The 18,217-nt window shown below is 46.1% G+C and overlaps 1 protein-coding gene and 1 pseudogene across 2 annotated transcripts in view; one reads left to right on the top strand and one right to left on the bottom strand.

The window, feature by feature from the left end:
* Nucleotides 1-13,904, bottom strand: part of Sfmbt2 (Scm like with four mbt domains 2) — a 205,758-nt gene extending 191,854 nt beyond the window's left edge. Inside the window, exon 1 of one of the 2 annotated variants that reach the window (XM_046442364.2) lies at nt 13,774-13,904. The gene's annotated coding sequence lies outside the window, so the exon portion shown is untranslated. Of the gene's footprint in view, nt 1-10,268; nt 10,769-13,773 lie in introns of those variants that run through there. The other variant, XM_046442365.2, reaches the window with a different exon arrangement.
* Nucleotides 4,683-5,146, top strand: LOC124091337 (large ribosomal subunit protein eL29-like; annotated as a pseudogene).
* Nucleotides 13,905-18,217: the final 4,313 nt, after the last annotated feature.

The raw sequence follows: 18,217 nt of genomic DNA, 5'->3' as shown, positions 1-18,217 counted from the left end.
ATTCTGCAACTGGAATCATCCAAACTCAGGTGGAAAAGTGAACCATCGTTGTCTGGTAAATAACAAAGCTACTTTATAGCATTAGAAATCGCTCCAGTCTCCACTCATCAAGGCAGGTTCCCAAAGGCTTCCTGCCTGGGAAAGGCTCACTGCAGACATACCACGACGCCGCCCTTCCAAACTGGTCTGCCTTTAACTAGCGTGAGAAACTGGCACTTTTACTAATTAATAATATGCTCATAATTTCAGGCTTGCTGCCTCACAGTTATTATTTTTCATTGACTCAGAAAAAAAGATAATATTCTCCCGGTAGAAAATAAAATGTGAAGTCTGAACTCAAAGCTTGTGAAATTCCAGACAGGCTCTGGCTGCCCTTGGAAATCGAGCATGTCTAAATCACCCTGAAAGCTGCCTCATTTCACACTCCAGGAATTTCAAAATGAGCACAGGAAACCTCATCTAAGACCTTTCAAAATATTTCAATCAAAATGGAAAATCACAAAGGACTCAGAAGGATGCACAATCAAATTCTGGACCAAAACTGGATCCTAGAAAAATCATGACTTCCGTTTTCCTAAGAAGCACATGCAAAAGAGCTGGGAATCACAGGAGTCTCCAAAAACCCAGATCTGAAAATAACCCTGAAGATAAGAAGCAGTGCTGCGTGCTAGGCACTGTTATCACAGGCTTCCTTCTCCACTCACCTCTCACAGATCACTCTGCTAATATCGCCTGAGTAAGTCTCTCCGCCAGTCTCACCAGTCAACTTGGCCTTTCTAAGAAGAGATAGGTCCTGCCTCATTTCATCACCAGGTGAGATGAACTGATTGGGCGGAGGTCCCTGGAATTTTGCCATCCACCTTATACTCAGAGCTTGATTTACCTTGATGAGGACAGCAATTGACTCGCCATTTCTCAACCAGGCTCCACTGGTTTTCACTCAAAGTAGATTGAAATCCCAACACAAATTGCTGTCCCCCCATAAGAAATGCTAATTTTTGACCATCAGATTCATACCTCAATAGCAGGAAATAAGATATGTTGGGGATAATAGACATTTGAGGAGTGAATACCAGGGCTGGAGGCAGCACCTGTTCCAGCACATTCTGTGTCCTCTAATCCATGGTTTTCACTGGCACCTCTTAATCTCCCCCTCAAACAGCATATATTACAGGGAGTGTAAGGTGAGTTCGATCAGTTGTTCACAAAAGTGCAAATTAAGAAAAATAAGAGCCTTTCACATTACTTACTTAAGAGGGGAAAAAAAAAAACACCAAATGCAGACCAGCTGTGCACTACCTTCAAAGTGCATTTATTTATTGATGATTTATCTGAAAGTTATTTATTTGCTATAAAGAAGAATGAGGCTGGGAAATACCCAATTAAATACTACTGCAGGTTGAGAAAACCATATTTGAAATGAGAGATATTCCAAAGGCCAGAAGTGTTTCAAGTTTTGCATTTTTTTTCAGATTTTGGAAGAGTTGCATATTCATAATGAGTTATCTTAAGTGTGGGACCCAAATTTAAACATGAAATTCAATTATGTTTCACAGATAAAACACCTTACATAAAAAGCCTGAATGTGATTTTACACAATATATTTAATAATGTTTTACATGAGACACAATTTCAGAGGTAGAATTTTTTCCATTTGTGGTATCATACTGGGCACTCAAGAAGTTTCAGATTTTAGAGCATTTTGGACCTCAGAGTTTTTAGATTAGGGATGCTTACAATGTATACAGTACCAAAAGTAACCAAAGTAGCAATCTAGGATTTCTTGTAACAGAAATTTCTTAGACCAGAAATTTACATCCAGATTTAGGTAAGCATAAGACAGCTCAGTCATAGGACCTTATAAAAGGAGAATGAGTTTTAGATTTAGCACAGATGTCATCACCTGAGTTCCGACATCTTGGACAACTCCAAACAGGATCTCCCCATTACCTACTGCGCTGCGACTGAGAGGAACATTATAGCATCAACCCAAGCTAAGTAAACTTCATCCACAATAGATCTGTGTCTATTGTGCACTACACATAACACATATAAGTCTTTTTGGTAAACTAGACCATGTGTTGTGTATATATGGTCAGGAGAACTCAAAATGTTGGGAAACTTACAAAGAAGTCTTCTATAAATTAGACAAGCATGCATAATGTCTAGTAATGAGCATTCAACTTTCTGGGTAAATTTTATGAACTGTTCAAGACAAATACACAGAAATAGTGTACAAGATACCAAAGAAGCACTTCCTCACTCAGTCACCCAAAACCAACAATGAGAGGTACCAACCTTCCTCTGCAGCAATGGCCAGAGAGCAGCTCTGGCCTGCAGAGGTCCACAGTCTAGCTGAGAAGCCATATAACTGGAGGGCATTAAAGGTGTTTATTTTATGGAGGGCATTTCAGGCATTTATTTTAATGCAAAAAAAATGAACTTACATCAATTTTTATAAACTATCCCACTTAAATGAATAGGAAGTTTACTCTCAGCAAACTTAAAATTTATGTAAAGTAAATAAAAACAGTTGGAAAATGTATAGGACTTTGCGGGTGACAGCAAAGATCACAGTATGGTGACATCACTTACCATGCAGCAGCAAGCATGAGCCCCTGGCCTTTTAACCAGGAGCAACACTGTTCTCAGCTGCACATCAGAGGGACTGTTCTGGAAGCTCTTCACATCTCACCTCCCATTCAAGCTCATCAGAGAATCTGGGTTCTCCATTCCCTTCCTCATTAAAAATCCATGTACAGGGTAAAGGGAATGATATAGCACAGGGGCTCAGGAAGGGAATGTTCACCATGGCCCGAGCTGGATCACTAAAGATTTCATGAAAGAAGTGGGTGTGAGCTCGGCCATGAGAAGACTACAAAGCTCCAATGTAGAAAGGGGGCATGAGGAGTCTGAAGTGCCCAGTCGAGGCAAGGGAGAGAGGTGAGGTCAGCCTCCAGGGTCCAGAGCCTCCACCCAGAATGGCCAGCAGACATCCAACAAAAAAAAAGGACAGATGACAAATGGCTCTAAATGCCCAGGCTGGCTGTTGACAGATTTCATTTACTGGACTGTACAAACCCACTATAGTTGATGGTGGCAGAGGCGGGAAAGGAGTGTCAGGTATTCAACAGCTAGTGGGAAGAATGCAGCACAGCTTTGAAGACAATAAAGGTCAAGGACCCACCCAAGACTCCCAGACACTGTCACTACTCCATATAGAGCCATCTCCTCCTCCCAGCAGAACATCAGCGCCTCCACTGGCATGTTCCACTCCACAGTCAGTTATTTTTCAATAATAGGGCTATAGAGAGTCAGTGAGGAAAGAGACAAGCAGAGGAAAAACAAAAGTTGCTCCATAGCCATCAAGTCCTATGAAAATGACAGCATCCAACTGTTCGCCTCTCCCAACTCAAAATTGGGGACGCACACTTGGCAGGGATTAGATACATGAGGGCAGGAGGCCTCAAAGGCTCTTGAAATCTGTCAGCTTCAATAGGAAACCACCAGCAGCTGCATTCTGCTGAACTCCTTTTTCTTTTTAATTAGCACATGGACATGAATGCTTCTCAGAAGAGCTGGCCTGGCTGAAGGCCGCCTCCTCCCTCGCTCCCTCCTCCACTCAGTTAAGCAAAGCCCTCTCCTTGGAAACTCGCCTGCCCCAAGTAAATGCCTCAAAAATCAACATCGCTGCATCCCTTAAAACACCTACGACCTAACATCTTTCTTACACTGTTGGGACTTTAAAAGATTTTTCTTCATTGGGTCGAATGGAAAAGTAAGGCCACAGGTTGCAAGTGAGACGAATAAGGACAAACCATGCAGGATAAAGTCCGCACCTCCTAACCACTATATTCATGTTGACCTGTCAGTGTAAAATCCAAGCAAAGAAATCCAGGCAGCAGCGCTAGCACAACATGATCCACCTGACAGCTTTCAAGTGGCAGGGGTGAGCTTTAAACCTACCAACTGCTTACAAATAAAAGAATATACATTAGGAAGGAATAACTATGGCTAAAGTAAAAGCACATGAACTTTCACTGAGGGAGTCAATACCAACAACATTAATTAATAAAAGCAGCAGGCTGCCTGCAAAAGTATATGCTTGCCCTCTGAGTTTCTTATCCTCGTGACTATTCTTCACCTCTGCCTTCCTTTGCAGGTTAACCATCTCTGGATCAAGCCCCGTTCTCACTCCACAACTCCTTCCTAAGACTCTGTCCCACTTCTCTGCCTTTAGAAAGGCACAGCCAGTTTCTTACTTATAGAAATAAATGCAACCATCACCCCAGTACAAGGTCAATTTGGGCAGTGTGCTTTTCGTTTTATCCTCTTTTTTTTTGGGGGGGGGGGGGGGACATCCTTCTACAGCATTGCACCAGCAATGGGCAAGGGGGGTATTCTCCAAGTTCTCCCCATAAGCAATGCATCTCTTTCAGGCACAGTAACAACTTCTCGGCTGCTTAGAATAGTCTCCTGCAAACTTTAACTGAAAAGCTTTAGCTGAAGAACTCTAAAGTAAGCCACGCACCAACTGATGCCATCTATATCCAGTGGCAGATCCCCTTTGCTGTTGCATGCCCAGAGAGTGGCTCTATTGGTACACAGGCAAAACAACTGCTACCAAATATGTAACATTAAAATCATACCCGCTCAGAGGAGCAGCGCCTTATGGTGCAGCCATGGCCAAGTCCAAGAACCACACCACACACAACCAATTCCAAAAATGGCACAGAAATGGCATCAAGAAACCCGATCACAAAGATATGAATCTCTTAAGGGGGCAGACCCCAAGTTGCTGAGAAATATGCATTTTGCCAAGAAGCACAACAAGAAGGGCCTGAAAAAGATGCAGGCTAACAACGCCAAGGCCATGAGTCACATACCAAGGCTATCAAGACCCTTGTAAAGCTTAAGGAGGTTAAGCCCAAGATGCCAAAGAATGTCAAAAGTTTGGTCGCCTTGCCTTGTTTGCCCATCGCAAGTACGGGAAGCTTGCTTGTACCCACCTGGCCAGGGATCACAGGCACTGCCTGTCAAAGGCCAAAACCCAAACCCATGCCAAGACCCAGCTGCAACTCCAACTCCAGGATCAGCTCCAGCTCTAGCTCCCAAAGGTGCCCAGGTCCCTGCAAAGGCTCCATAGTAAATGCCTCTGTGAATGTGAGGACTGAAGGACTGGTGTAACCCCCTGAGTCCCTATCTACAGGGACTGGTGTCCTCCTGTGTTGTTTATATAAATAAACCCAGAGGCAGGAAGAAATATATATATACCCACATATATCTCCACTCAGAGGGAAACGTCCTTTCCAATCTGGAGATGAAGAAAAAGAAAAATGCAGACTCAAATGTGGCTTCTGCAATCATTAAGTGTGTACCGTTAGAGATTTTTCTTTAATAAAAAGTGTATTTGTCACAAAGCTGTAAGAGTAAACATGACTTTTACTTTTTAAAGCAAGTTTTTAAGATATATATGCACCAACCAAGAATTGTATTAGGCCAATAATCACAAGGAAAATAAAAATTAGGGGAAGTTTAAAATTAAAGTGACTTAGCCAGGGCCACACCAAAACACTCTGAACTCTTGGGCTTTCAGGATGTGGTTCATTCTAACCATCAGGCGACAGTTTAGTGATGAGTTAGTGATTAGTGATTTAGCATACTTCCTAAAATAAGGTCAAAAGGTGACTTCAACAAAAATTCAGCCACTTGATTTGGCAACATTGAACTTTTCCTCCAGTTTAAAAGAAGTGAAATTAATTTCCATTCACATAGAATAAAGGCCCTTCTATTCTCCAGCCTTATAGCCTCAGGACAATCAGGCCAGGAAAGGGGTTTACAACTCACCCAGGAGACCACAGGGCAGGCACAGGACTGTGTTTATACGGGGCTCCCAAAAAGGACAGAGGGTGGTTTTTGTTTTCAGTCTTCTACATGAGAAATAATCCAATAAAAGGCCAAAAACTGCCACTGATCTAAAAGATGGTCCCTGTCGGTGGCGACACTACTTATGGGGAAAACCCCAGCTCTCCTCCTCAGCCTGCTTGCAATTTCTCCACCTCCCCCAGACTTGCAGACTTCTAAAACTTATTCTTGCCCACATTAGAGGAGAAAGAAATTGATTTATATTAATGCCACTTATTTTATAATCAAGATGCAATTTCAAAAATTCAACACATTTCAAATCTTTAATGGTCGATCCTTCTGGCAATAAATGGCCTCTATCCTCACCCAGGGGCACAGATAATTTTCAGTTCCTTTAAAAACAGTGATTTAAGCTTCATTTATTTAAGAGCTCCACTCTACCAGGATCATTTAAATTTAACACAAAAAGAAAATGCTCTAATCATACTCCATTTCAAAATTAAACACTAATGACAAACTATGTTTGTATGGCCCTACGTAACCTATCCAAAGACTCAATTTCCTTATCAATAAAACAAAAATCACAGCAACCACCTATAAAGATTAAAGGATTGAATGCCATTCATGTTCTAGGCACAGTGTCTCACACATCAATCAAAGATGCCAGTCACCCTCTCAAGACAATGAAATACACCAGGACTGAGATCCCAGCTCTCTCTTACTGGATTCATCCTCCTGGGCAGGTTCCTCCAGCTCTCTGAAGCCTCAGCCTCCTCTATAAAATGGGGGTAATAAAATTCTCATTAGAAAGATGAAATACAAATATAAAGCAATAAGAAGAGTGGCTGGCAAAAAGAAGGTATTTAAATAAGCAGCTGTTATTTTTATTTCTGAACATATTTGAAGAAGGACTGGGGTTGTGGCTCAGTGATAGAGAGCTTGCCTAAGCATGTATGAGGCACTGGGTTTGATCCTCAGCACCACATGAAAATAAATAAATAAAATAAAGGTATTGTGTCCATCTACAACTAAAAATATTTAAAAAAAAAGTGTTTGAAGAAGCTGGGTACACTGGCCCACGCCTACCATCCCAGCAACTTGGGCGTCTAAGGCATGAGGGTCACAAGGGCAGCTTAGTGAGACTCCATCTCAAAATTTAAAAAAAAAAAAAAAAAAAAAATTGAAAAGGGCTAGGGAGGTAGCTTACTGGTAAAGGAGACTTTGTAGGAACCTGCCCCTTGTATTTCATACTCTTATAAAGTGGTTCAGTGCATATGTAAGTTTTGATTGAAGTGGAGGAAAAAAAAGAAGAAAAGTTGCTAAATTCAACAGGAAGTAGAGAGGGTACACTTTAATATCTTTTGTATATTTTTCTCAGCCACTAAAATGCAGGAAAAAAATTCACTGGATAAAAACTGCCCCCTCCCCTCATCACACAAGCCCCACACGGCTCTTGTCTAATCACAGCTGCCAACATTATCTGCCCTACTTTGCACAATTCACCAAAGGCTTTAACAACAAGTGGCTGTATCTACCAAAATGTGTCCTTTCTGTTTTTTCAGGGAGGGAAAAAAAAAAGAAGAAGAAGAAGAAGAAACAAAAAAGCACAATGGATCCTTTCTTTAATCAGTGTCCAAAACATCTATCTCATCACACACCGGGGAAGCCTATCAGTGTGGTCTCATGGATAACACAAGGGACCCTAACTAGCGGTATATAGTGAAGCATTAGCACTCGAATTCACCACAGATGGGTAGCGTATGGTGGTGTCTTTTCTTTGAACACGGATGAACTGATAGTACAAAACCAAATCCCAAGAAATTTATTTGGAAACCTTAGATGAATTATTTAACATTCCTCATTAATATGTAAGTTCTAACCAGAGCATCTTTCCTTATTAACAGCATACAGTACTGCCTATTAAACATTCTTGTTTACACTAACTTAACACAATCAACACATATTTTAGCCAAAAAGCTCATATTCCTTAAGAAGTGTCCCAGGAAATTATTACTCTTACAAAGAGAGGAAGTGCTGCCCAGTAGCCAAACTCAAAGACATGGAATGGAAAACCTTGAACTTCCCAGAGGCCTCTTTCTCTCCACAGTTACCAATAGGCTACAGTCACCCACCTACACTATAACTAACCAATGAAGTCTAAACACCTTCCTGTCTGGGATGGTGGGCGCAGAGTGTTATTTGGAATGGGCCCTTCTAGACCTAGGGATTAAGAGTAATCCAGTGAGATATTTTTTCATGGCTTGCATTCAAAGAGACACCAGTTTAACTCAGCCTAGGCCACGTGGCCACCAGTCAGGTGTGAAACTACACATGCACAGGCCTCAATTTTCTTTCCAGCCCACCTTTTCCACAATACAAAGGAAAACGTGGCCTTGTGTGGAGCTTCCAGGACTTAATAATAACAGCACTTTCCTTCTGCAGTGAACTTCACCAGTTGCTTTCACAAGCATCATGTCACCCAACTGTCACCTATGGCCAGTCGTATTTTCACTATACTCTGGGGACATGAGTCCCGAAGAAGTATCACAGGGGCATGAAATTCAGCAGAAATGTACTGAATCACACAGGGTTTTGTCTGTTTGTTTTTTTCCCAAAGAGAAACATGGAATCACTGAGTGAGATTCCAATCAAATCTGGTTCTTTTGTAAATAAGAATGCTGAAGCTCTGTTCAGTGGTGCGCACCTGTAATCCCAAGGGCTCCAAGCTAAGGCCGGCCGATTGCAAGTTCAAAGCCAGCCTCAGCCTTAGGGAGGCAGTCTTTATTTAGACCCCATCTCTAAATAAAATGCAAAATAGGGCCCAGGATGTGATTCAATGGTCCAGGTCCCTAAATTCAATCCCAGATACCCCAAAAAATGTTAAAAAGCTAAAACATATGTCCCAGGTCACACAGCTAAACATACCATCCCTGAAACTAGAAGCCAGGCCTTCTGATGTTCCCCTCTCTTCCTTGTTGGATCCCCATACCACCAACCAAATGCACACGTTGAATTTTTGGTTTGCTGTACCAAGAATAACTTCCCTAAATTTTTAAATTTGTAGAATGGGGTCAATAAGTTGCTGCCAAAGTAATGCAGATTTTAAAATAGTTAGAAGGACCACAAAAATGTCTAATCAATTACAGATCCCAATATCATTTTGGTAATAAAAAAAAAAAAAAAAAACTTTAGGAGTTCCTAGGTTAGAGCAGAATAAAAACACCTCATGACCCCCGACCATTACATGAACTCTAGAAATTCCAACTAGTGAAATACAAAGAGAGGAAATGTTGTCCAAACCTATTATGCCAGAACTGGAGGTCATTCAAATCTCACAGTGGACCTTTCTTGTTAAAATTACTTTTTTTAAAGGGGAAAAATACTTCACTCTGATGAAAAACTTATTAACCTAAAGTGTAAGCTCTGTAAGGTTTGAATTTTCATTACATGGACTTCTCAGATCCTGTCAGCAGCCTGTATCAACTAAACAATCTCATGGACTTGCGCTTAAAAAGATGTCTCCATCACTTAATATTTCTTCTGAGTCCTTTAGGGGCACTGGTGTGTAAAGAAAAATGAAAAAAAAAATGCCACCTTAGTGGACAGAAAAGGGATTTGATGAGCACTTAATACTTCCAGAGAAGTCTTACAAAAAAGGAACAGGGAAGACACAGGTACCTAGCCTGCTTTCCCTTCCACCTTCTTGTCAAGCTAGTCATTTATAGCTAGAAAGACTTTTAAAAAATAAAAATAGTCCACCATTTCTGCAAGAACACACGAAGAGGAAAAATTCTCTGACCAATTACTCCCATCATTAGGGAAATGCATCTCCCCAGGGGGTTGCGTGCTTGAGAATCAAGGTGCCAGTATCCCAACTGGAAATGGGAAATCTTCAGTTCTCATCTCAGCAGGTCTTGGCTAGCACTTACGGAGTGACACACATCAAAACAGGGTAACAGGGTGCTTGACAGCTCCTTTCCCTAGGATGGGGGCTGCTGAGACCCCCTGCCTCTGGGCAGTGTTTTATACCCGCTCAGGAATGGGTCCTTTAGGGAGCAGTAACTTCGGGAGAGGGCCTGGAGTCTTAGGGTGCGCAGGCATTTCTCCAGCCCCCCTCGCAGGCAGGAGGCTTGGTCCCAGCAAACGGGCTAAGATAAAGATCTGCGACGGTATTTATTTATGGCAGGAAGCAGTGTGTGTGTGCAAATTTAATGCCTAGTAGGGAAAAAGTAGCAGATCCCCTATCTCAAAAGAGAGCCTGGCCAACAATTCCTTCTGACCACCAAGGTATCTTCCCTCTCCCTCCTCCTCCCGCTTACCCGCTCAGTCTCTCTCCCCACCCCCAACCGCCTCCCCAGGAAATGAGGCCGAATTTCTGAGCCTGTTTACGCTTTTCCTCCGACCTGGTGGAACCTGGATCCATTCACTCCGTGTAGACACGCCAATCGGTCCCCCCAAGTCCCTTGGCTACCGTGCAAGGGCGGAGGGGTGTGGGAGAGCGGTGGGCTGCGGTGATGGTTCCGGATCCAAGCGATGCCGGCCCTCGTTGAAAACGGTTTCCCACCACTCGGCTCCGGATCCGCCGCGGCTGCGCGGCTGGAGCCCTCCGAATGCGGCGCGGGGGGCGGCGCGCGGGCCGGGGAGTCCAAACCCTCACACTGCGCGGCGAGATAAGGCAGGCGAAGCAAGGGGGCGCAGGGATGGGCGAGAAGTCCGAGGACCGCACGACGGGGCAGCGAACGTCGCCTTGCCTTCCCGGAATGCCACCCAACTCTAGAAACCCACAGATCCCGAAAATTCCGAAAGCGAAACTGCGAGGTCTCCAGAAGTTTGGGAATGGTCTCCCAGGCTTCCTGGCGTCGTCTCTGGACTGTTGGACACTGAAAACGCAATCAAGGACGAGCAGTAGCCATCGCTCCGCATGGCGACCATTCACTTCCCCTCGTATTTTTATCCCTAAAAGTCTCCAGCCCCAACCGCTGGAGCACCCCAAACCCCCTCGGTGCTGGGGCGGTAGTCGGCTGGGCTCCTGCAGCGTCTCAGTTCCTCCCTCCTCCCGCTCCTACCCACAAAAAAAGAAAACTTGGGCCCTTCGAGAATCCTGTGGAATGTTCTTTGTAATCGACTGTATACTCGCGTCCACCGCACGGCCCGGTGCAAAATCGTGGGTTTCGGGAGTTGGAGAGGATTGTGCCCTTGTCAGCGGCGACGTCAGGAGGACGAGGGGAGGGGTACGCGGCTGAAACTGCAGTTTACCAGGCAGAGCCATTTTAGTATGGTCTCCACCTCTGCGGAGCCCACGGAAGAGCTTGTCCCCGAGAGGACGCGCCAAAGCGCAGGCTGGAAGGGCCGGGGACGCGCCGCGCGCTCCGTCCCCAGGTGGGGGTGGGGGGGTGCGTCTGGGTTCGCGCGTCTCCAATCGCTCAGCCTCGCCGCCCAGGTGGGAGGGAAAACCTGCCTTAGGGTCTCCAATCCCGGTGCTGATTGCCCCTACACCGCTAGGGAATCAGACCCTTCGACCCCACAGCGTCCAGCTAAGTGACCCTGTAGCGCACCCCCTCCTTGTGGGCCCCTTTAAATGCCCCGAGACCATGTTGCTGCGGTAACTGTAGACCTAGCCAGCACTGTCCTTTTAACCATCTCATTTAAAAACGTCTGCCAGCGCTTGGCCACTGCACGATCGGAAGACGGTTCCCTGGACCTGCCCTCGCCTAGCTCTGGAGAAACCGTGCGACCACCGCGTGGCTCCCGCCCCCCTTCCCGGGTCTTTTCCGTTGGCACTGCCGCGCGTCCAGCGCACGGCCGCTGCGTCCTGGACACGGGCGACCCCTGTCGGGGACCTTCGTTCCTAACTAAAACGACGTTCCCGCATTCCGGGTGACTCTTCTCCGAGCTCGGGTTTGCGAGCGTTCCTTACGACTCCCCTAACTGGGTCTGGTTTTGTGTCCAAACTGCATTCCCGGATCCTCCCAGGCCCAGTAAGAGGGCTTTTCCAGAGCACTTCGCAGCCTATTTACACCCCAAGGATAAAGCCTTGCCCACGCTCCCGCCAAGACTGGAGGCGCCCCTCTTGGCTTGCCTTCTGTGCCCAGCCTGAGCAAGGAAGGATTTCCTCCCAGAACGCTGTCCCTCAACCCACCCCCCACATTCCCTAAAGCGTCAAACCCAAAACTCAACAGGGCAAACCCTCACACTGACCCTAAAACGCCTTTCAGCTGAGGTCCGCGTGCCCCCACCCATGTACTCCTGCACTTTCGTCCTCCGCCACCCGCAATGGTCCCTAACTTCCCACCCGAGCGCGAAGCAAGAGCCCACCACTAAATGCAGCCCACACAAAATCCCACTGACGTCTGCAGCCCCATTGCACCCAATACTCTGGCCAGTCCTTTTAATAAGCATCTCCTTGCTCCGTCTAATCGAGGGTTTACTCGCACAGGATCCAGCACACAGAGGGAGAGAGCGAGCTTGTCTCCTAGAAAGCTGAAATAAATCATTCCGTCTGCCCTCATGTATTTTGCACCACGTGTCAGCAGTTTGTCACGTCAAATCGTGGCAGGGTCTGGTTCCGCGACGCACATACAAACATTTACGGTGGATCTCTGTAACACCTCCCCGGCAACTGCACCTACAAGGCGTGTACACTAATCCACAGACACCGGTGGCAGTTGCGCTTGGATTCCCTAGTCCCGGCTGGAGGCACCCCTCCACCCTTTACCCTCTAGCAATGGACTTGACATACAGACTTTAACCACGGAAAAAACTGGGGCAACTCGTTCCCTTTCTTTTTTCCCACTTAATTCGCTAAAGCGGCTCCTGGGGTAACCAAAGAGACTCAAAATTCAGGCGTGGCCACTTCAGTTGGGTTTTTTCCCACCTCAAAACCTTTATTTTCAGTTTTTAAAAGCCACCCTAGCCCGCCATATTGAAACCGGCACCGTGTCTAAAGACTCCTTCCCCGCTGTTGCTGCGCTTCCAAGAAACACAAGTACAAATGGGGCTCTGGAGGTGCATCTGGCCACCCGAATCAACCACTTCCCACCCCAAAGAATCTCCCTTCCCTGGCTAATCCCCTTCCACCGCTTCGGGTCGAAATCAATAAATATATCTAGCAGTTCATACAGTTGCTTTTTGGAGAATTTCAGCAAGACATATGCATATTTAAAAATAAACTCCAGGGCTGGATTGGGTAGAAATTTTGAGAAGAGGTCTGATAAGAGTAGACAACAGGAAAGCCCCAAGTGACATGATATTACTTTAAGGGGGGAAAAATGAACAAAAAGATCATCCTCGCTGGAGCACGCTCCGAAACTACTACTGACAATTTCATTTCAGTGACACAGGCAAATGCCTCCAAGGGGCGATTCCAAATGTCTGAACGATGTTTTTCCCCTTTGCTGATCTCCAGTCTCCCTTCCCCACCACCTCCTTCTCCCCAAACCTCCAAACACACACCAAAAGGGGTCTCGGGTGCGGAAGAGACTGGGGAGCGCAGGGTAGTAGCAGGGACTGCTTCATCGCTAAAAGGAGTGCACAAACGAGAAGGGTGGGTGGCGGGAGGGGACAGGCTGCACCCGGAGGAAAGAGGACACTTTGCAACTCTGGACCGACTCCCGCACGGCCGGGCTTTTCAGAGCCCAGGAGTCTCGGGGGAAGGCGACAGAGGAAGCAAAAAATGACAACCCAGAGCGCAGAGAGGAGTTTGAGGCTTCGCTCAAGAGCTGTCGCTTTCTTCTCCAGCCCTTCTCTTTGGCTGTTTTTCTCCTTCCTCCCCCAACACCCACCAGGCTTGCTTAGTCTTCCCTTTTTTTCACCCCGCGAAGCTAGCAAAAAGACGCTGACCGGCGCACTCAACCTGCGGGCCGGAGGTCTGATCGCGGGCCGAGGGCAGTAGCTGGAGCTGCGTCCTACCTGATGAAGTTTGTTCCGCCCTCGGCGGGGACCCTGGCCCCGGAAGTCTCCGGAAAAGGCGCCGGCCTCGCTCGCTCGCCCGCCCTCGCCTCCCTGGTTCACTCGCTCCCTGCCCGCCGCCTCCCTCGCGCGCCGGCTCGGGTCCCTCCAGCTCCCACTACAGCCTCATTCCAATATGGCATCCTCTCTGTGCGCATGCCCGGCACTCTTTTTTAAGATTTTTTTTTTTTTTTTCTGTGCAGTGAACTCCTTCAACGACCTTTTCCAGCGCTTGCAAAATGTCTTAAGCCAATTAGCCTGCAATTCGTGATCGACTCCTTCTTCTGCCCCCGTCGCGACATCCCCTCCACTCTTAGGCACACAGACACCCTCCCACGCCGGCACAATTCACGCCACGCGGCTCCCTCCAGCCCTCTCCCCTCCCTCCTTTCCTTTAGCTCCCTCCATACACGATCTGTAGAAAGTTCACATTGCTAGCATTTCCGCACACCCATTTGCAGCGACAACTGTACAAACTCCACATTTCCTTGGCCGCTGTTTTGTTTTCTGATTTGCGATCCCTCAGTGGACCAAGTGCACAAACTTGCGCTTTATCCGCCCGAGATCGTTCAAAGTGGGGAGAAATGCAATCCCAAGAACAACTCGGCCCCGCCCGCTCCACCCTCTCCTACTATTAAATCGAGACTCTCTATAGGGATTTTAACGTTTCTTGATTCTTTGCGAAGGACTGGAGAAAACTGGGAGAGGTTTTCTAAGGGAACTTGCCACAAGGACCAGGAAATTAAGTTGGGGCTGTCCGAGAGATCTGCCTGGCGGGACGCTGGTAACAGGGCTCACCACGCGGCTCGTGGGGCACCTGGTCAGGACTGGTTCTCATCCGGGGGGAGAAGAATCCCTGCCCGAGCCCGAGGTGGGGGGAGGGGGAGAGTGGCCCTCGGCCATCATCTGGAGTGCAGCCCCCGGTGTTGGGCTGAACGTCTGCGGGGCTCGTGGACATTTTGTTCGGTACATGGTAGGACACAGAGGAGCTCCCCAGGCCTTGGGCACAATAGCTGGGCGAAGTCAGAACGAAATGTCCCCATGCGGAAAAGCTGGCGACACCCTGGTAGGCAAGACCGACAGTTTAGGAAGAGGGCTTTGCCTTAACTGGGGAGCAGCTGGAAGATGCTGGTGTGGGGCTGGATTATATTCGCCTAGAAAATAGAGAACGGACACTCTTGCTCTGTAAAATTCCCCAGTCTCCGAATTCCTAGTCCAACTATTTCTCTAGAACTCCTCTCGCGGTAAAACCCCGCCTTTCCCCCAAACCAGAGGGTCTCCGAGGCACCCATAGGTTTTCCTGCCTTCCCTAGCTCTGCCAACCCACTATGGTCCACGGGCCACCTCACCGTGGTGCCCTAAGGAGAGGTGGACTATCCAAAAGGTTGGAGATGGCCGGTGGAGTGAGGGAAACAGATATTGATGGCTCAGTACCGGTCTCAAATAAGTGCTCTCTCTGATGGCTGGACCTGAGCTGATCTAAAAGAACAACGGAGAGATGTGCCTAGAAACTACCCTCAACACTCTGCGACCCACCGGAGGACACTGCCAACAAAAAGATTGGAGGAATGGGGAGATCCAGGACGGGTGGTGGCAGCCACGAGGGCCCACGCACCACCAGTCTAGAGAAATCCCATCTCCTTACATCTTAGAGAACTCTTTGCAACGTCTAAAGCGCCTTCCCTCCACCAGTCACTCCTCCATTTGACACAGAAGCCACCTGAGACCCAAAAGAGAGCCACTAGATTAAGGTTGCGTGCTGCGCGGCATAGTTTAAACACCAACGTTACCCCCCACACACCCCTGCAGCTTCCCACTGTCCAACTCTTGGAGACACCAAATCGTATCCCTGAGCTCTAGGCGCTTGAAGTTACCAAAGGCAAAGACTCCTCAAATCAACCGTCCCCGGTTCCTGCACATGAATCTTCCCAACTGTACCCCGGGAACTGCCTCCTTCAGAATCCCGAGGTGGTTCTGATGGACCCTGATGGACTGGCTGTGAGCGAAAGAATCCAGAGTGTAAGCTCCAGACACCCTACGGGACTCTAAGCCCTGGCCAGGTCTCAGACACCCATCTTCTCTTCTTGCTCCTTCCACTCAGTGGGAACCGCCAGGAGGGAGAGAAGAGGGTGGAGGGGAGGGAGAGGGGACAGAGTCATCCCTCAAGGACATACAGCGTGGAAGTCCCAGCCTGCAAACCAGCCTTGGAGACCCGTGTCACCGCCTTAAGCACTGCCCAAGCGCAAGGCGCGCCGCGGGAGTAATGGCCCTGAGCGCAGATCCTCTGCTCCAACTCCCTGGAGCTCAGGCTTGGGGCGGTCTGAGAGCGTCGGGAGGCGCCACTCCAGCGTGGGTCTCAGACCGCGGGCCTCGCTTCTGGCCCAGGGGCTGGATTCCTAGAGGGCTCCTGTTCCAAGGGAGATGGAGTTTTTCCTCTCCAGGAGCTGTGCGATTAGAGCTGCAACCAGCCATTGCGCTGTCTCCAGTCTTGTTTACCAGTTTTAAGTCATTGTTATGCACGGAACGTTATTTTATCAAAATAGACACAAATGCAGAAGAACACCTGATCCCAAACTCAGTGACTGTATAAACATTATTCTACCTGATTGCTTCAATGTAGTTGAGTAGTCTCTTTATACAGTTAGCACTCAGACCCCAGGAAAATTTTTCCTGTGGGTCTAGAAAATGTGGTGGAGGATGTTTATTTATTTTGACCTATCGTGATGAAGAAATAAAATTTTGGAGCCACAGACACAATAGTTGTAGTGTCATCATAAAGCATCTCGACATTGCTTATTTTGAACCGTGTCAGAGTTCAGTTCCCATCTACTTTTTCCATTGCCTTTTTTTTTTTTTTTTGCACGTATGACTTTTTGAAGATTCCTTGGCTTTATGTTTTGCGTCCTCCCTCCAATCTCCTTTATCCAAGGACACCAATGAGGCAAATGAAAATTGGTTAGGAGATTCTCTGAGGCAATTAAAATGGCCCCTTCATCCCACTCCAATACCTTCTAACTTTTATTTTTATTTCAAAACCAGACACTTTAGGGACATATATAACCAGATGTGGGATCCACCTTAAATCTATTAAAAAAGAAAAAGAAAAAAAATCTACCATAGTCAACCAACAATAGAGCATGGTAAAAACTGAATGTTTTTGCAAAGTAAAGAATGCATAGGGCACTCCAACTCAGAGGAAGTTAACCTTGTAAATCTTGTGATTAACATGAGATTTCTCTAGGTATAGTTAACATTTGCTGAAAATATTTCCCCAAATAAGTCTTTGATCACACCAACTAATTATAAATGTGATTACATTCCTAAACTGTGGTTAGATCATGAATTTTATCATTTTCAAAATGCAGCTATAGATCTAATTTATGCCTTCAAAGGAACTTTGTAATTCTTTTATATAAGTGAGGCTAAATTATACAAAATATTAAAGTCATTTTGTTAATTGTCATATATTTAGGTACTATTCCACTTGTTTGGTGATACAGCATAAAATAGGAACTTACCAGTTGAAAAGTTTCTCATAATTTGTGTATTCCTAAGTATTATATTATAAAAACTTGCAAAAGACTTGAAAAAGTATATGTGTACTATTTATTTTATTTATAGGAGAGACATGTGATTAGTTAAACCTTGTTGCATTATCTTTATGCTAAGAAAAAGGGTTGTTCATGTGCTCATATACAGTCCATGTTTAAGTCATCACTTCCAACCAAGAAAAGCAAATTTCCTAAAAAAGATGAATCAGTGTAAAAGACTTGAATATAAAGACTCTCTGGTGAGGTATTAAACGTAGTAGCTTCACACAAAAGCAGGAAAGGGGGAAGGTAAAAAACAAATATTTGAAGAATTTGTGTAATCTTTTATTTACTAGAGGCTTTAAACCAAAACTTGTTTTCTTTTAGCCTACATAAGATAGTATTTTTCCATTTACCTCCTAAGGTCACTAAGAGTAATCTAAACATACACACCTCTGTTATTTTTTTACCCTTTTTCCTTATCCCCTCTCCCCAAAGTCTTTGGCCAATGTATGGGACTCCAATGACCTCCATCACTTTGTCATCAGTAATGCCTGTGGTTTCTCTGACCTATTCCCCCACACACACCATGGGTGAAAGGGGGAATTGGACTAGATGTTCTACAAAGTCTTTTAAGACCCTAAAGAATGCTTAGCAATCTGCCCACTAAAGTCACAAATTACTTTCTATAATATTCTAACACTAACTCTGCCAATTCAATATAGCAAAAATGTAAACTCTGGGGTCACAGAGAGCAAAATAAAATCAAGTAAACAAATCTATAGGAAAAGGATGTTAGGGACTTCTTTACCTCACTGTCTGGCAGTGAAGGTGTTGCTCAGGTTATATTTGTCCCTCATTTAGGTTACTATTAT

This window comes from Marmota monax, unplaced genomic scaffold (genome assembly GCF_021218885.2).
Source record: "Marmota monax isolate L192 unplaced genomic scaffold, Marmota_monax_Labrador192_F-V1.1 WCK01_AAM20220418_F8-fsc00072, whole genome shotgun sequence".
NCBI classification, from domain to species: domain Eukaryota; kingdom Metazoa; phylum Chordata; class Mammalia; order Rodentia; family Sciuridae; genus Marmota; species Marmota monax.
This window is presented reverse-complemented; position numbering and strand designations above follow the sequence as displayed.